We start from the raw sequence: 15,962 nt of genomic DNA, 5'->3' as shown, positions 1-15,962 counted from the left end.
AGGAAGTGTAACTGAGACCAGAGGGTCACACGGAAGATGGCTCCCTCAAGTGGCCAGCAAATTGGTGCTTACAATTGACAGGGAGCTCTTGACCAAGGGCCCCAATTCCTCTCCCTATGGCCACTTCTCGGGCTGCATGGGCTTCTTTACAGAATGGCAGCTGGATCCCAAGAGCAAGTATCCCAACCTACAGAAGAGTGGAGGAATAGTGACACTTCACAGTCTCTTAAGACGTTGGCCCAGAAACTGGCAAAAGCTTCATTTCTGCCATATTCTATCGATCATTCACAGAACCTGCACCGATTCAAGAGTAGAACATATAGAGGACATCTCTCGATGGGATAAATGTCGACAAATTTGCATCTATCACAATCTGTCTTTTGGGTACAAATTATTTCTATTCCTCCATTATGCAAAATATACTCACAACCTCCCAAGGGTCCCAAAAGCCTCATCCAATTATGGCAAATATGGCACATATCAAATATATAGAATAATATACTGAGGCTTCTTTTTAATTTTTTAAATTCTCTGTTCCTTTCAGTCTAAGCCACTATAATTTTTTTATTTATGAAAAATAAATTACATGACACCTTGTTTTTAACAATGTTCAATTATTTTTTTATTCAGAATACTTGTGTCATTCATGTAAAATAGTTTGATACAGTACATTGTTTGTATGTTATAGGTTTTTTTTTTCCTCAAAAATTCTAAGGCCCTCCTATTCCTTCTCCTTTGCTGAAGTAAGGGCACCCTAAACAACATGCAAACAAGTTTTAAAAAGGAAGAATCAGTGAACAAAATTTTATTTTATTTTTTTCTATTTCTTAAAAAAAAAAGAAATGGGATACGTGTGCAGAACGTGCAGGTTTGTTAAATAGGTGTATGTGGGCCATGGTGGTCTGCTGCACCTATTAACCTGTCCTCTAAGTTCCCACCCCCCAACAGGCCCTGGTGTATGTTGTTGCCCTGTCTGTGTCCACGTTGAACAAAATTTTAATAGCACTACATCAACTAGCATTAAAATTAGGACAAAAATATTTGAATTAGATGCTGCACCTTTTTAAGGAAGTTAACATTCATGCTTTTTTCACCTTAAAGCATGCTCACAAATCAGCAACACCAACAGGAAAAATAAAGCACTGTCTATGACAATCATTTTAGTTTGTTTGCTGAACCAAACAGGTTTATATCAATGAGAATATATTTAATTACTATCAAATAGCAGCTTTAATACCAGTCAAGTCATAGATTGAAAATAAAAACAAACTTATATTTGGAAATTAATCTTTAGGAATTTTGAAACCTTTCTGAAAAAAACTATGTGGCTTTTTGTACTTTCAGAAAAATTCAAGCAATATTCTTGGTCAGAAATCACTGAATAATGTAGAAAATGAATCAACTCACTGATAAGACACTAACAAGAAAGGCGTACCAAAATAATCTCATTTTGAGTCTTGGTTATTTCACTGAGTTAACACCTACTGTATGTTTTCAAGTACCAGTTAAACCTTGTGTCTGTGTGTGTACTATTGGTCAGATAATGTTGTTACACTGAAAGAATTCATGACCCACGAAGACAAATGCTTGCCCCTAGCACATTCTCAGCTTCAACTGCTACAGACTGTCACTGAAAAAAAATGTATTGGTCAGTCTGAGCCATGTCAAGTTAACTATGGAAGTAGCAAATCCACAATACAAACTGTGCTAGAACTTTCTTTTCAGGTCTAATTCCAAAATAGGTACAACCTGGAAGCCACTACCCCAATCTGTGAAAAGTGGTGGAGGAACTTGGCTACTGGGCAGGTGTGGTTGTACAATACATTCTCATGGCCCATACCAGGTTCCCACGGAGAGCTGCACTGTCAGCCCTGCAGCATTCACAACAGTGCATGGACAAGATTCCGATGCAGCTCAGTACCCGTGTGTCCGACGTGAGTACTGTGGAGCCTGCTGGGAGGTAGCTGAGTATCCTATGCTGCTCTTCGGCTGGGATGTGCTTGGTCCAGGGTTGGGATATAGGCAGCATGTGGATTGGAATGCCGATAGTCTGAGGCCATGAAAAGTCCACCTGAGGTAATGGTAGGAAGAACAAGCCTCACTTTCTTCAACGGGGGTCCCTGTGTGTGACCGTTGTCTTGATTCCTGGGTGGCCAGTTCCATTCGTGTGGTTATTGCCCTGCTGCTGGTGGTGGTTCTTTTTGTCTCCTTTGTCATCAGGTTCTTCTTCTGTTAAAAATTCTCATTTTGGGTAAGGGATTTGACAACTGGTGAAAACGTCTGATGTAGGAAGTGGGTCTTCTAAGAAACAGGGATCCTTTTCTGAGGTAATTCACTTTATTGGGTCCATAGTAAGAAACTTCTGAAGCAAGTGGAATGCTTTACTATCTGGTTTAACTTACTTTAAGTATATGGTTTACATATGGTTTATATATGGTTTACATATACTTGATAAGGCTGCAGTTGGTATACATATTTCTTCTGAAATCTTTCATTAATGTTGAATGTTCAGGCATCTTTTTTACATCTGCCCAATCTTTATTTGCAGGAAATCCCATTACATTGAGTATTCTGTCCAGCCAGTCATGGTAATAAGGATTACCAGTTTTGATGTCCTCTTGTCGACCGTGAAATATTGGTTTTGACATTAGTAGTTCTTCAAACATACACCTTATAAGCCCAAATATCAATCGCTTTGGTATAATGCCTTACTCAAAGAAGTAATTCAGGGGCTCAGTACCAGAATGTAACAATCACTGGATCCAAATCTGCTAATGTAAGCTGGTAAAATTCTTTAAAATGTTTTGCATTATCCATTTATAATCAATTTTATTAGACCAAAAAACACACTTATGTTTCTTTTCAAGGCAGCCTTTGTCTACCATGTGTGAGGCTTCCATGGGACCAGCCCTAGAAGTTTCTTAAAGGACCTATAAAACATGCCCTTAAATTGTTCTGAGTTCTTACAATTTCCCGCATTACTTCACGTGACTTTTGCTGAACTTCCCACCACTACATACCAAGCATAATTTTTTCCTCTAGCTTCCCCTACTGTTTTCCTCACTATCCTTCAACCCTCCCTAAAAGTTTCCTTGAGGCCTGCCAAGTTCCCCCTGCCACTCAGACCCAAAACCAAAGTCACATGTCTTAAGCTTTCATTGCTGTAGCACCTCACCCCTGGTACCAAATTCTGTTCCAGTAATCTGGAACAAATCAGCCCAAAGCCTAGTGGATTATTTTGCTCATAATTCTGCAATTTGGGCAGGGCTAAGCTGAGATGGTTTACTCTGTTCCACATTGCTCAACTGAGGCTGCAGGATGCAGTCCTAAGTGGTTCACTCACCTGGTGACAAGTTGCTACTGTTTGTCAGCTAGGAGCACAGCCAGGGCTGTATGTAAGACCCCAATTTATCACCATGTGGGCCTCTTAATGGGGCAGCTTAGAATTTCTCACTGTATGATGGATGGGTTGCAAGAACAAGTATTCCAAGGGACAGAAAGTATTAATAAAAGTTGCCAGTTCCTTAAGGCTGGAAGACGCTGGAAATGATTACAGCATCATTTCCACTACATTCTATTGGTCAAGCAATCACAGAGCCACCCCAGAGTCAAGTGGACCAAAGAACCACGCGAATGGAACTGGCCACCCAGGGAATCAAGAGCAGTCACACACATTGAAGAAAGTGAGGCTTGTTCCTCCTACCACTACTGCAGGTGGACTTTTCATGGCCTCAGACTATCAGCATTCCAATACACATGCTGCCTATATCCCAACCCTGGACCAAAGGATTTGCGGTCATCTTTAATCTGTCCCATCAATGAAGCTATTAGCTGATTGCTTATTGCCATCATAATTTCATATCTATCCACCCCCATTTTATTATTCCCAATGATGCAAGAGTCTCAGGTATCATTGTGCTAGAAGACACACCAGAACTCCAGGCATCCACTCACAGCTGTCAACACTGTACATCCCTGAACCAGGTATGTGGTCCTCACCCTCAGATTACTGGAATACCTCTCTGGGCTGTGGCATCAGTAATTTTGCCCCTTCCCATCCTCTAGCCCAAGCCTAAATTGTCTTCCTTAGCTATGGACCTGCAAGGTTGGGGAGATGAAATAGCATCATTGACTTGGCCAGGCTGTGTTTTCAACTAGAAGGATCTCCTTCTAATAGCTTTTCTAACTCTCCAAATTTTATCCTCAATACCTACTCTAAGTAACTTGCTCCAAGGTACAAGAGTAGACTTTTTCTCCCAGGAGGGCTTGCACCAGAAATCAATGAGTTATTAGTGATGTAGACAGAGGGAGAAAATGGAGTGTGAGAGTAATACCTTAGTGCATTGTGGTAGGGTACCACTGGTATCATTTGCTCCTCTATTCCAAGGGCTGGGATGACTGATATTAAAGGCAAATGGAGAATTTGTCTTAGGAAAGTGTTTTTGGAACCCATTGTCTTGGACTATCTTTGTTTGATGGAGATTGATGCCAAATGTCTGAATATAGCATTTCTTTAGGTGGATTTGTGGATATCACTTGAGTGCATACCATCTGAAGGTCTGTTGTGAATTTCATCAGGCTTGTGACCAATTATGTTTGTGACTGAGTATCAGCCACCTAGATGTCTCCAAGTCCTGCAGGCTTGGGGTCATCCTGTTTGGAATTTTCTTTTTTGACACAGTCTCGCTCTGGAGTGCAGTGGCGCGATCTCGGCCCACTGCAACTTCTGCCTCCCAGGTTCAAGCGATTCTCCTGCCTCAGCCTCCCGAGTGGCTGGGACTAAAGGCACACACCACCATGCCCAGCTAATTTTTGTATTTTTAGTAGAGACACGGTTTCACCATGTTGGCCAGGATTCTCTCGATCTCTTGACCTTGTGATCCGCCCTCCTCAGCCTCCCAAAGTGCTGGGATTACAGGCGTGAGCCACTGCGCCCAGCCCGTTTGTAATTTTTAAATAGAAATTTACTTGAACCCCTATCCAACATATGGTGGAAAACCTGGTTTACTCTACCCTATTTCCTAACACCTGAGGAGTACCTCTCATGTCACTAATTTCTTTTATCTCCTGGCCTCTCTCTCATGACTCACATATTTCAATTGTTTCCTGTGTTGGTGCCAACTGACCCAGAACTCCCCACCACACACACACACACACACACAAAGCACCATCACAAAACATTTGTATCAGCCAAGTAATTCCTGAAACCTGGCTTTAGAAACACCTGGAGGACTTTTAAACATCCTAATGCCAAGCCTGCTCCCTGGATATTTCAATGTCAGCCACGCTTGAGAATATGTCAACTAGCCCAGTGCTTCTCAAATGCGAGCGTGTGTGAGAATCACCTGGGGAGCTTGTTAAAATGCAGGTTCTGTTTCTGGGTCCCAGGTGGGGCTCTAGATTCTGCATCTCTAACAAGGTCTCAAGTGATGCTGATGCTGCTGATCCCCAGACCACACTTTGACTAGCAAGGAGCTAGCAGATATGAAGGATGACAAGGGCCCAGCAAATAAGTACAACTAAACATCAGACACATCAGTGACACCACTATCAGGAACTTCTCAGAGGCCATCTTGCTCCCCCAGTTCCAGCTCCAGGGCCCCCTCTCATTTCTCATTTCCCTTGGCTTCTACCTATTCCCAGGCCCTTGTCTTTCTAGGAATGTCATGGCCACTATATATTTATTTATTTATTTAATTTATTTTTGAGACAGAGTCTCTTTCTGTCACCCAGGCTGGAGTGCAGTGGCACAGTCATGGCTCAATGTAGCCTTACCTTCCTGGGCTCAAGTGATCCTCCTACCTCAGCCTGCCAGGTAGCTGGGACTACAGGTGCATGCCACCACATGTGGTTAATTTTTTTTTCTTTTTTTTTTTTGTAGAGGTCTTGTTGTTTCCCAGGCTGATCTCAAACCCCTGGCCTCAAGCAATCCTCCCACTTCAGCCTCCCAAAGCACTAGGATTACAGACATGAGTCACTACACTCTGCCAGGCTGGCATGTGTTTATCGGGCAGCTCGATCTAGTTCCCTCTGTCTCCAAGCACATCCCGATCCCACTCTAAGAGCTGTCTTGCCACACCTAAATGCACCATCAAAAGGATTTGCCAATCCCAAGGCAGTACTGTGCCCAAGGAATGCTACCTCCAGCTTCTAAAGCAGAGGTTCCCAAAATCTCTCAGTTCATGGTATCATGGTATCCTTAGTGTCCCAAGAATTTCTTCACAGAGTACTTTAAGCCAAAAGAAACATCTGATGGTTCTGCTTCTCTCTCTCTCTACTTCTCTCTCTCTCTCATTTTTTTTTTTTTTTTTAGATGTAGTCTCACTATCGCCCAGGCTGGAGTGCAGTGGCACAATTTCGGCTCACTGCAACCTCCGCCTCCCAGGTTCAAGCTATTCTCCTGCCTCAGCCTCCTGAGTAGCTGGGATTACAGGTGCATGCCACCATGCCCGGCTAACTTTTGTATTTTTAGTAGAGACAGGGTTTCACTATGTTGGTCAGGCTGGTCTCGAACTCCTGACCTCGTGATCCGCCCACCTCGGCCTCCCAAAGTGCTGGGATTACAGGTGTGAGCCACTGTGCCTGGCCAGTTCTGCTTCTTAAGTAATTGGGTTGAAACAATTTAATGCCAATGGTTTTCATGGGCCTGACAGATGTCACTGTGTTTTCTTCAGAATATTTAAATATCCCATGACACCTCGTGAGTGTGCTGAGGTGCCCTACAGTCCACCCTTTGGGAACCACGGTTCAAAACTAATAGTTGGTATATATGTGACCTCCAAATGCCCTAGCAAGGTAATAGAAACCCATAGTGATGATTTTATGTGATGCAAATGGGGGACTGAATCTGACAGGAGAGGGGGAGATTTCAGGGAGGTGCTGTCCCACCACTAGCACCAACTGGATCTGGCACAAACAGGCCAGCATTACTCTCTGTTGTAGCCAAGAGAGTCACTTTCTAGATTCATCTCCCAGTGGAAGTTCCAAAGGGTTCTGGGATTAGAATAGTACAAGAGAGAAAGCAAGGGCAGAAAGATAGTTTGTCTCTTGGTAAAAACTCGTAAACTGTTTTTACCAAGAGACAAACTCCTTTTAATCTAGGAGGAAAGCTTAACTATTATCAGAATGCTGGTGACACCTGATGGTGCAAACTGTTTCCAGTTAGGAGTCCAACCCTATGATACAGTGATTCTCAACCTTGGCTGCACAATAAAATCATTTGGAGAGTTTTCAAAAAATACAAACGGCTGGGCTCCCACCCAGACCAGTTAGTTGAGTCAGTCTCCAAAGGCAAGATCCAGAGATCTATAATTATATATTTGTTTGTTTGTTTGTTTGTTTGTTTATTCGAGACAGGGTCTTGCTCTGTCACCCAGGCTGGAGTGCAGTGGCGCAATTTCGGCTCACTGTAGCCTCAGCTTCTTGGGCTCAAAGAATCCTCCCACCTCAGCCTCCCAAGTAGCGGGGACTACAAGTGTGCATCACACCCAGGTAGTTTTTTTTCTTTGTAGAGACAAGGTCTCACCATGTTGCTCAGGCTGGTCTCAAACTCTTGGGCTCAAGAGATCCTCCTGCCTCAGCCTCCCAAAGTGCTGGGATTACAGGTGTGCACCCAGCCTAAAAGTTTTAAATTTTGATGAGGTCCAATTCACCTATTTTTTTTCTTTTGTTACTTGTGCTTTTAGTGTCATCTAAGAATCAACCAGCAAATCCAAGGTCATAAAGATATATCCCTGTTTTCTTCTAAGAATATTATAGTTTTATCTCTTATATTTAAGTGTTTGAGCCATTTTGAGTTAATTTCTGTATATGGTGTGAGATAAGGGCCCAGTTGCATTCTTTCACATGTGGTTATCCAGCACCATTTGTTGAAAATATGATTCTTTCCCTCATTGAATGGTCTTGGCACCTTTGCTGAAAATCAATTGATCATAGATGTATGAGATTATTTCTGGACTCTCAATTCTATTCCATGTATTTACATCTCTCCTTAAGAGGTAGGGGGTGGGACTTGACTCTGGAGGCAGGACTTGGACACTGGACCAAACCAAGGACTAATTGAAACAGGGCTGGGGTGGAAGGAGCTTTTCATAAGACATACCCACCAGTTCGCCATATCAGTTTACTGTTGTCATGGCAATACCAGGGAGTTCCCCGCCCCCCTTCCATGACAACTCCATGACCCAAAAGTTATTACCAATTCCGTAGAAATTTCTGCATAAATTGTCCCTTAATCTGCATGTGTTAAAAGTGGATATAAATGACTGCAAAACTGCCCTGAGCTGCTACTTTCTGCCTACAGGGTAGCCCTACTGTGCAGGAGTAGTCAGAGTTGTAACAGGGCTGGAGCTGTAATACTGCCCCTTCAATAAAGCTGTTTTCTTCTCCCATTGGCTTGCCCTTGAATTCTTTCCTGGGCAAGGCCAAGAACCCTCACGGGTTAAGTCCCACTTTGGGGCTCACCTGTCCAGCATCCAGCATCACTTATGCCAGGACCATAGTGTTCTGATTACTGTAGCTTTGTAGCTAAGAGCTAAGTCTTGAAACTGGAAAGTGTAAATCCTCCAACTTTGTTCTTCTTTTTCAAGATTGTTTTGGCTATTTGGAACCTCTTGCAATTCCATGTGAATTTTGCAATCAACTTGTCCATTTCTACAAAAAATAAAAAATAAAAATGGCACTTAAAATTTTGATAGGTGGCTGGGTGCAGTTGCTCATGCCTGCAATCCCAGCACTCTGGGAGGCTGAGGCGGACAGATCACCTGAAGTCAGGAGTTCGAAACCAGCCCGGCCAACATGGTGAAACCTTGTCTCCACCAAAAATACAAAAAATTAACTGGGCATGGTGGTGTAGTTACTGTTAAAGCCCCACACTAGGCCCTTTGAAAAATATGGAATGTGTCAGAAATTAATTCTATACAATGATGTGACAACCACAATACAAGGTACTGCAATACAGCTGACCTCACCAAAGCACAAGCAGGAGCAGCTCAAAGAGGAAAATGTCACTTCCAGCAAGGGATTGAGGGAGGGCTTTAGGGAGGAAGTGGCATATAAGCCAGAATTACAGGATGGGGAGGATATAGACAGCAGATGACAGAGAGGAGAGTGAAAGCTGGGAATCCCAGCTAAAGGCATCAGGTTTATGGAATGAGTAGGGGACAATACTGTGTGTGTTTATGTTTATGTATGTATATAATTATATGGTATCATTGCTAATTGACAAAATAATCTATCATATTTTACATTATCAAATTTTATATCTATTGTGCTAAATAAACTCAGTCATCAGCCCTGTGTGTGGGCTCTTACCCATCCCCATGCACACCTCAGCTCAGCCACTGATGGATGGATCATCTGTCTATCAGAGGTGGTGATAGGGACAAGTTCTCAGTTTAGAGTTCCTCCTTCTAGGCACAGCTAACCCAGCTGAATGCCTAATTCCACCCATATTCAGGTGAATCCATGGCCACAGCTGCAGCAGGTCCTACCCACGCAGAAAGGCTCCACAAGAGGAGGCACACCCCCTCTGACTGTCCCTAAGCTCCTGACATCTTCACCCCATGAAGCTGCTGCTCTTGGGTGCTTCCTGCCTTGCCCTGCCCACCCTTGTACTGTTCTCACCATTGACACAGCTGGTGCCCGATGCAGCAGAGATCCATGACACCCTGGGCATTGCTGATGGCCTGGGCCCACCAGTGAGAAGGCGCAGAAAAGAGGGTTATCAATACTGCTACTAATAATGATAATGAACTTTCAGTTGATATTATCAACACTGCTACTACAAATGATAATAACGAACTTTCATTGAATCCCTCTTTACTCCTCTTGTCAACCCTATGTAAAATAGGTTTATTATTATCCCCATTTTACTGGTGGGTGAAATGAGGTTTGAAATTTACTAACTTGTTCAGCTTTCAAAGACACCTACATGTTCCTGGCCATGTCTATGCCTCGTGATCACACCAGGGGAGGCAGGAACTCAATGCTTTGTTGTCCAACTCTGTAGGAGAAGATTTAATCATCGTGAGTGAAGAGCAAGAGAAAGAAATCGCAAGCCTTAAGAGCTGGAAGGCACTCCAAGCACCATTGTCCGAGGGTCAGGTGTGGCCAGGATGCTGTGCAGTTTTCCTGGTTAATGACTGCCTCCTCTCAAAGGATCTCAACCTCACTGACTCCTGCTCACTGCACCCACCTGAAAGAGGCAAGCTCACTGGGTGCTTCCTTCCAAAGCTTCACTTCCTTCTGCTTTTGTAGAGGAGGTTGTTATATTATACTGTTGCTACAATGTCACCGTGGATAAGTATGAAAAACAAAATATCTAATGGAAACAATACGTATAGTATATACTATACATTTTTAAGGCATACTTATAAACTTCTTAAAACACACAAAACAAAATTATATGCTCTTCATAAATATCTACATATAAATATAAGAGCAACATCTGTTCATTTTCTCCTCTTATATTTATATGCAGATTTCCTGGTTGGATACACATCTGGTCATACCTGGGCACTGCTTCTCCAGCTACACTTGGGGTTGGCCTGACTGATATCTGTCTCCCTGGAGGGTATGGTCTGCATGTGGGTCTGCTCAGCCTTTCATCCTCATTGCCTGACACAGAGTAAACTGCAGAGAGCTCAGCAGTCTAGCCCACATTGTCCCACTGCATGTAACTAAGCCTCTCCCAGCTGCTGTCTTCACTGGGTGCCTCACTGCTGGGGACAGTGCACAACCACCAGATGGGCCACACAATGGAATTTTTCCATGGTTCAGACTTATATCATCTGGAGTAGGACATCTCCTATCATGTGTGTTTAAGCCTAGACTGAAAGCTAGTACAGCGGGCTGCCAATGTCCAGTCACCCAGAAATGGCTCTCAGGCTGGAAAACATGTTACCATTTTCTAATGAAATGTATGGGGAGGAGGCAGTGTTTCTTCAAAGGGTGGACAAGAAAGAACCACTTGCATCAGAATTACTTGGAAGTTTTTTTTTTTTTTAAGGCAGCCAGATCCCTGAGCTACATCCCAAAACAGTTAAACAAGAATCTCAGGTTATGCAATCTCTTTTTAGGAAGCTCCCCAAGTGAGTCTTAAAGCACAGTAGAGTTTTAGCACCTCAGGGGCAGTGCAAAGAACTCTGGACTAGGAGTCACAACACCTGAAAGTCTGCCACTTAAAACCTGCATGACTGTGGTAAAGTTACTTGATGTCTCTGCATCTGTTTTCTCACCTATAAAATGGGCACACAAATTCTCACCCTGCCTTCCTCACAGTGTTGTGCTGATGTGACAATCACCCGATGCATGTGAAAATTCCCTTATGGACCAGAAATCACCAGGATCATGACAGTGTGCCGAAAAGTCCCCTCTGCATGGTCAGCAGAGAGGATCTGTCCCTGCCCTCTTGGTGCAACTGACCTCTGATCCTGTACTGAGCCCCTGCATGGAGCCTCTCTGATAAGGCACTTTCTGCCAGGGACTGTGGGCAAGGAAGAAGGGGGTGTCCAGAGGCTGCAAGTCCCCTGATTAGTTGAAATTTAGAATGCATTTTCCAATGGAAAATTGCCAAGGAAAGGTGGGCTAAGTAAAAAATAATGATGATAACATGTTTTTGCACTAAAAAATTGAGTAGGCTTTTGGGTGAGAGGTGAAAACCCAAACTATCATGCATTGCAGCCCTCTGGTGGAAAATGTGCTTCAGGCTCTAAATTTCAGGCTCCAGACTGACTCAGGGATGAATGTTTGGAAGCTGAAGACAATCTGTGGTCTCTTCTCCCATAGAGCAGGAGTCAGCACTTTTCATAGAGTGCCAGATTCTATATATCCTGCCACATGCTCTGTTGTTACAGCACAAAGAAGGCCATACACAGCATGACTGTGTTGGCAAATACACAAAACAGGCAACAAGCTGTATTTGGCCTTTAGGCTGCAGTTTGCCAACCCCTGCACTAACATAGGAGCTTAAAAGTGGTGGTGGTGGTGTGCTGGAGCTAGCTTATATCAGTTTGCAATAGCCAATTGCTAACATCTCTTCCAAACTCTGTGTCTGTGCCTTCACGTTGGTAGTTTTAAATTGCCCATATTTGGAGTAGTTATGCCATGGAAATTGGCAAAAGCTGTATATCCACCATCCCCAGGCCCCTGAGAACCAGCTGATCACATCACTAGGCATGTGTCCACCAGGATGAGAGTGAGGGTTGGGGTTGGTTGAGCCAGACAGTACATGGGAATGTGGGAAGAAAATATTAGATGTCAGTCCCTATTTTATTTAGCCCTTGTAAATTTTTGAATTCTGTGTAAGTTTCATAATGTACCAATGCCTGCATTTCAAGATGTGTTCTAGACTTTGTTTAACTGATTAGGATAACTGGGACCAAAAAAATGTTTGGAGTCTACCACTCCTAAAGCGATTTATTATATCCTATGCTGGATAGCTCATTCATGACCAGAGTGCTGGGTGAATAAGGGTCTTCTCTTTCTACTCCCAAGACAGCCTTCCTCTTGTCCCCACCTGGCTCACCCTGCCCCAGGACCTCAGATGGGGTAGGAGGAGTGACCAGCTGTGAAAGGAGCTTCTGGTTGGAATGTTTCCTGTGGGAGTTTCTGTCACAGATTAAATGCCCTGAGATCACCTTTTGAGAGACATTAAATTTCATGAGATGAACAGTTATCATGTTGGGTATTATGAGTTGAATTATGTCCCCCAACAAGATATGCTGAGGTCCTACCCCCCAGTAGCTGTGAATGTGACCTTACTTGGAAATAAGGTCTTTACAGATACAGGTCAACTTAAGATGAAGTCATTCGAGTGAGCCCTAATTCAGTATGACTCTGTCCTTATAGGACAATCTGGACACAGAAACACAGAGAGAAGACAGTCATGTGAAGATGGGGGCAGAGACTGGAGTTTTGCTGCCACCGGCCAAGGAACCCTGGAACTACCACAGACTGAAGGGAGGCCTGGAACAGATTCTCTCTCAGAGCTCTCAGAATGAACCAACACCTGGAGTTCAGATTTTGGCCTCCTGAACCAGGAAACGATAAATTTCTGTTGTTTTAAGCCACGCAGTTTATGGTTCTTTATGGGAGCCCTAACAAATCAATACTTTGGGATTCTCAGGTGTGATGCATAAGGGCCAAAACTTTTTCACTAAACATAAAGACCAATGATTACAATTACAGTTAGGAAAATGAAATTCAAAACCACCTGAGTTTATTTATACACATTTTCCAAAATGCATCTTCTTTGCAAGGGAAGTCATATTACCGTAGAAATAAGGAGAAGGCCATCATTTAAATAGAAGGCTTCCTTTCCTTTCTCCCTCCCTCTCTTTTTTCTTCCTTTCTTCATTTATAAAAATCTTACGGAGTTCCTACAAGTGCCAAGCACTGCAGTGGATTCTTGGGATACACCACAGAGGAAAGAACTTGTGGGACATACGTGCTAATGGAAGACACAAACAATAAATGTAAGAAGCAAACTATATAGCATGTTAGAGTGAGAAAAATAAGACAGGGCAAAGGGGAGTCAGTAGTGCTGGGGTGAGAAAAGGTTGCAGCATTAAATGGGGTAGCCAATTTCAAACTATCAACATGCAGGCACAGACACAGAGTTTGGAAGAGATGTTAGCAATTGGCTATTGCAAACTGATATAAGCTAGCTCCAGCACACCACCACCGCCACTTTTAAGCTCCTGTGTTAGTGCAGGGTTGACAAACTGCAGCCTAAAGGCCAAATACAGCTTATTGCCTGTTTTGTGTATTTGCCAACACAGCCATGCTGTGTATGGCCTTCTTTGTGCTGTAACAACAGAGCACGTGGCAGGATATATAGAATCTCGCACTCTATGAAAAGTGCTGACTCCTGCTCTATGGGAGAAGAGACCATAGATTGTCTTCAGCTTCCAAACATTCATCCCTGAGTCAGTCTGGAGCCTGAAATTTAGAGCCTGAAGCACATTTTCCACCAGAGGGCTGCAATGCATGATAGTTTGGGTTTCCACCTCTCACCCAAAAGCCTACTCAATGTGATCACCACAACAATGCCTTTCATGAAGTCAACAATACACAAGGCCTTGTGCTTCCGTAAGGTGTTGATGCATTTGCTATCTTGGCGGAGGCTCACAGGAAGCATGAGTGACCCACGCCATAGTGACTCACTATATCTCACCAGGTTAGAAGGGGATGGAGCAGGACCAAGCCCAGGTTGTCTGTGTCTCCATTTGGCCTGTATGTTCGGCCTCCTCAAGGCCATGGTCAGTAAGCCCCATCTCCTTTCTGCTAGTCTGTAAGGGAACCAGAGTCCTCACTGCCATGAGACAGCCCCGGCTCGGATACTAATTTGAACAGCTGTGTCTTTGTTGTGACAATAGTTTTGTGATATTATGAAGAAGACATGCCTTCCTCCCCAAAATATCGGTGTCACCAGGCCACATTATTTTTCTTTTATATAGTGATACATAATATTTCCCATATTTATGGCATACATGCAAGTACTCATTACATGCACGGAATGTGTAATGATCAAGGCAGAATGTTTGGAGTATTCCTTGCCTTGAATATTTACCATTTCTCTGTGTGGGGAACATCTACTAAATATACTATGTACTTTTTTGTCACTGGGCTGGTGTTGATCACCATCACCATCAGGATCAGAAACACACGCAGCCGACCTTATCAGAGCTTTTCCCATGGGTGTCATCTCACTTGAGCCTCCGTGCCTGGGGTGCTGTCCCTACTCCTCCTTTACGACTGAGCTTTGCCTTCCTGCCCACCACGCACATGCCTCTCTCCTGGGATTAGCTCTCTAGCTCTGCTTTGAGGAACATCACTGGCCTCGTTGGATACAGTCTTGGAGGGAGTGTTGATCAAGCTGTGCTGCCCTTCACTGACCAAGGAGTCGACACATGACCCAAACTAGGGCAGTCACATGCTTTGCTTGGAATCTCAATCTTTTGCTAACTGACAAAAAGCATGATTGGCTCTTACCCATCTGAGTGACAGGACCAACGTTTTCTGCCTTCTGTCATTTCTGGTCTGCCAGAAGTCCCTCACTTGTTCTTCAGCCTGTCTTTCCATTTTGAAAGTTACTTCACATGATAGGCAGAATAATGGCACCCCGAAAATGTCCACATTCTAATCCCCAGACCCCGTGTATATGTTACATGACATAGCAAAAGGGACTTTGCATCTGTGATTAAAGTTAAACCTCTTTGAGATGAGAGAGTATCCTGGATATTGACGTGGGCCCGATGTAAATTGCAAGCGTTCTTATATGTGAAAGAGGAAGGCAGGAGGGTCAGAGTAAAGCAGTGTGAGAAAAACCCAAGCAGCGAAGATGGGAGTGGGCCACTAGCCAAGGAATGCAGGTGGCCTCTGGAAGCTGGAAAAGGCAAGGAAATTGACTCTCCCCTAGAGCCTCCCAAAGCAATGCAATCCTGCTGATACTTTGATTTTGGCCCAGTGAGACACATTCCAGACTGACCTCCATAACTGCAAGATAATACATTGCATTGTTTAAACCACTAAGTTGGTGGTAATTTGTTACAGCAGCAGTAAGAAATGAATATACCCAATATCCTTCTAGAAAGCTCTTTTTGTAGTATTCTTTTTGCTTAAATAAGCTAGAAGCCATTATTATTGCTTGTAACTGAAGAGCTAAAACTAATAAACTAATTTCCAAGCCTCAGTCTCCTGTCTCCACCCCCTCACTCTGTTTCCAGGCCCTGATTTCTGTTCAGCCAGCCTTCTGCTCCCCCATTATGAGGATCTGAGCCCTGCTTAGTGATAGGACCATGCCCTTGTTGACAAGCCTCCCAGACAGTACCTGGCTCCTCACCTGGTCTCCTGGCTATCATCTGACCCAGATTCCTTGTCTCTGTGCCCTTCTCACAGGTCAAGTCACCCTGCTCCTTATCTGGGACCCAACTACCCCTTTTCCATTATCACTTGGCTGG

General features: G+C 43.7%; 1 pseudogene; it reads right to left on the bottom strand.

The window, feature by feature from the left end:
* On the bottom strand, positions 1-3,678 carry LOC100456202 (cyclin-dependent kinase 8-like; annotated as a pseudogene).
* Between the last annotated feature and the right edge of the window lie 12,284 nt (positions 3,679-15,962).

The sequence above is a fragment of the Pongo abelii genome, chromosome 12, assembly GCF_028885655.2.
Source record: "Pongo abelii isolate AG06213 chromosome 12, NHGRI_mPonAbe1-v2.0_pri, whole genome shotgun sequence".
NCBI classification, from domain to species: domain Eukaryota; kingdom Metazoa; phylum Chordata; class Mammalia; order Primates; family Hominidae; genus Pongo; species Pongo abelii.
The sequence above is the reverse complement of the archived record's forward strand: the minus strand, read 5'-3'. Positions and strand labels throughout refer to the sequence as shown.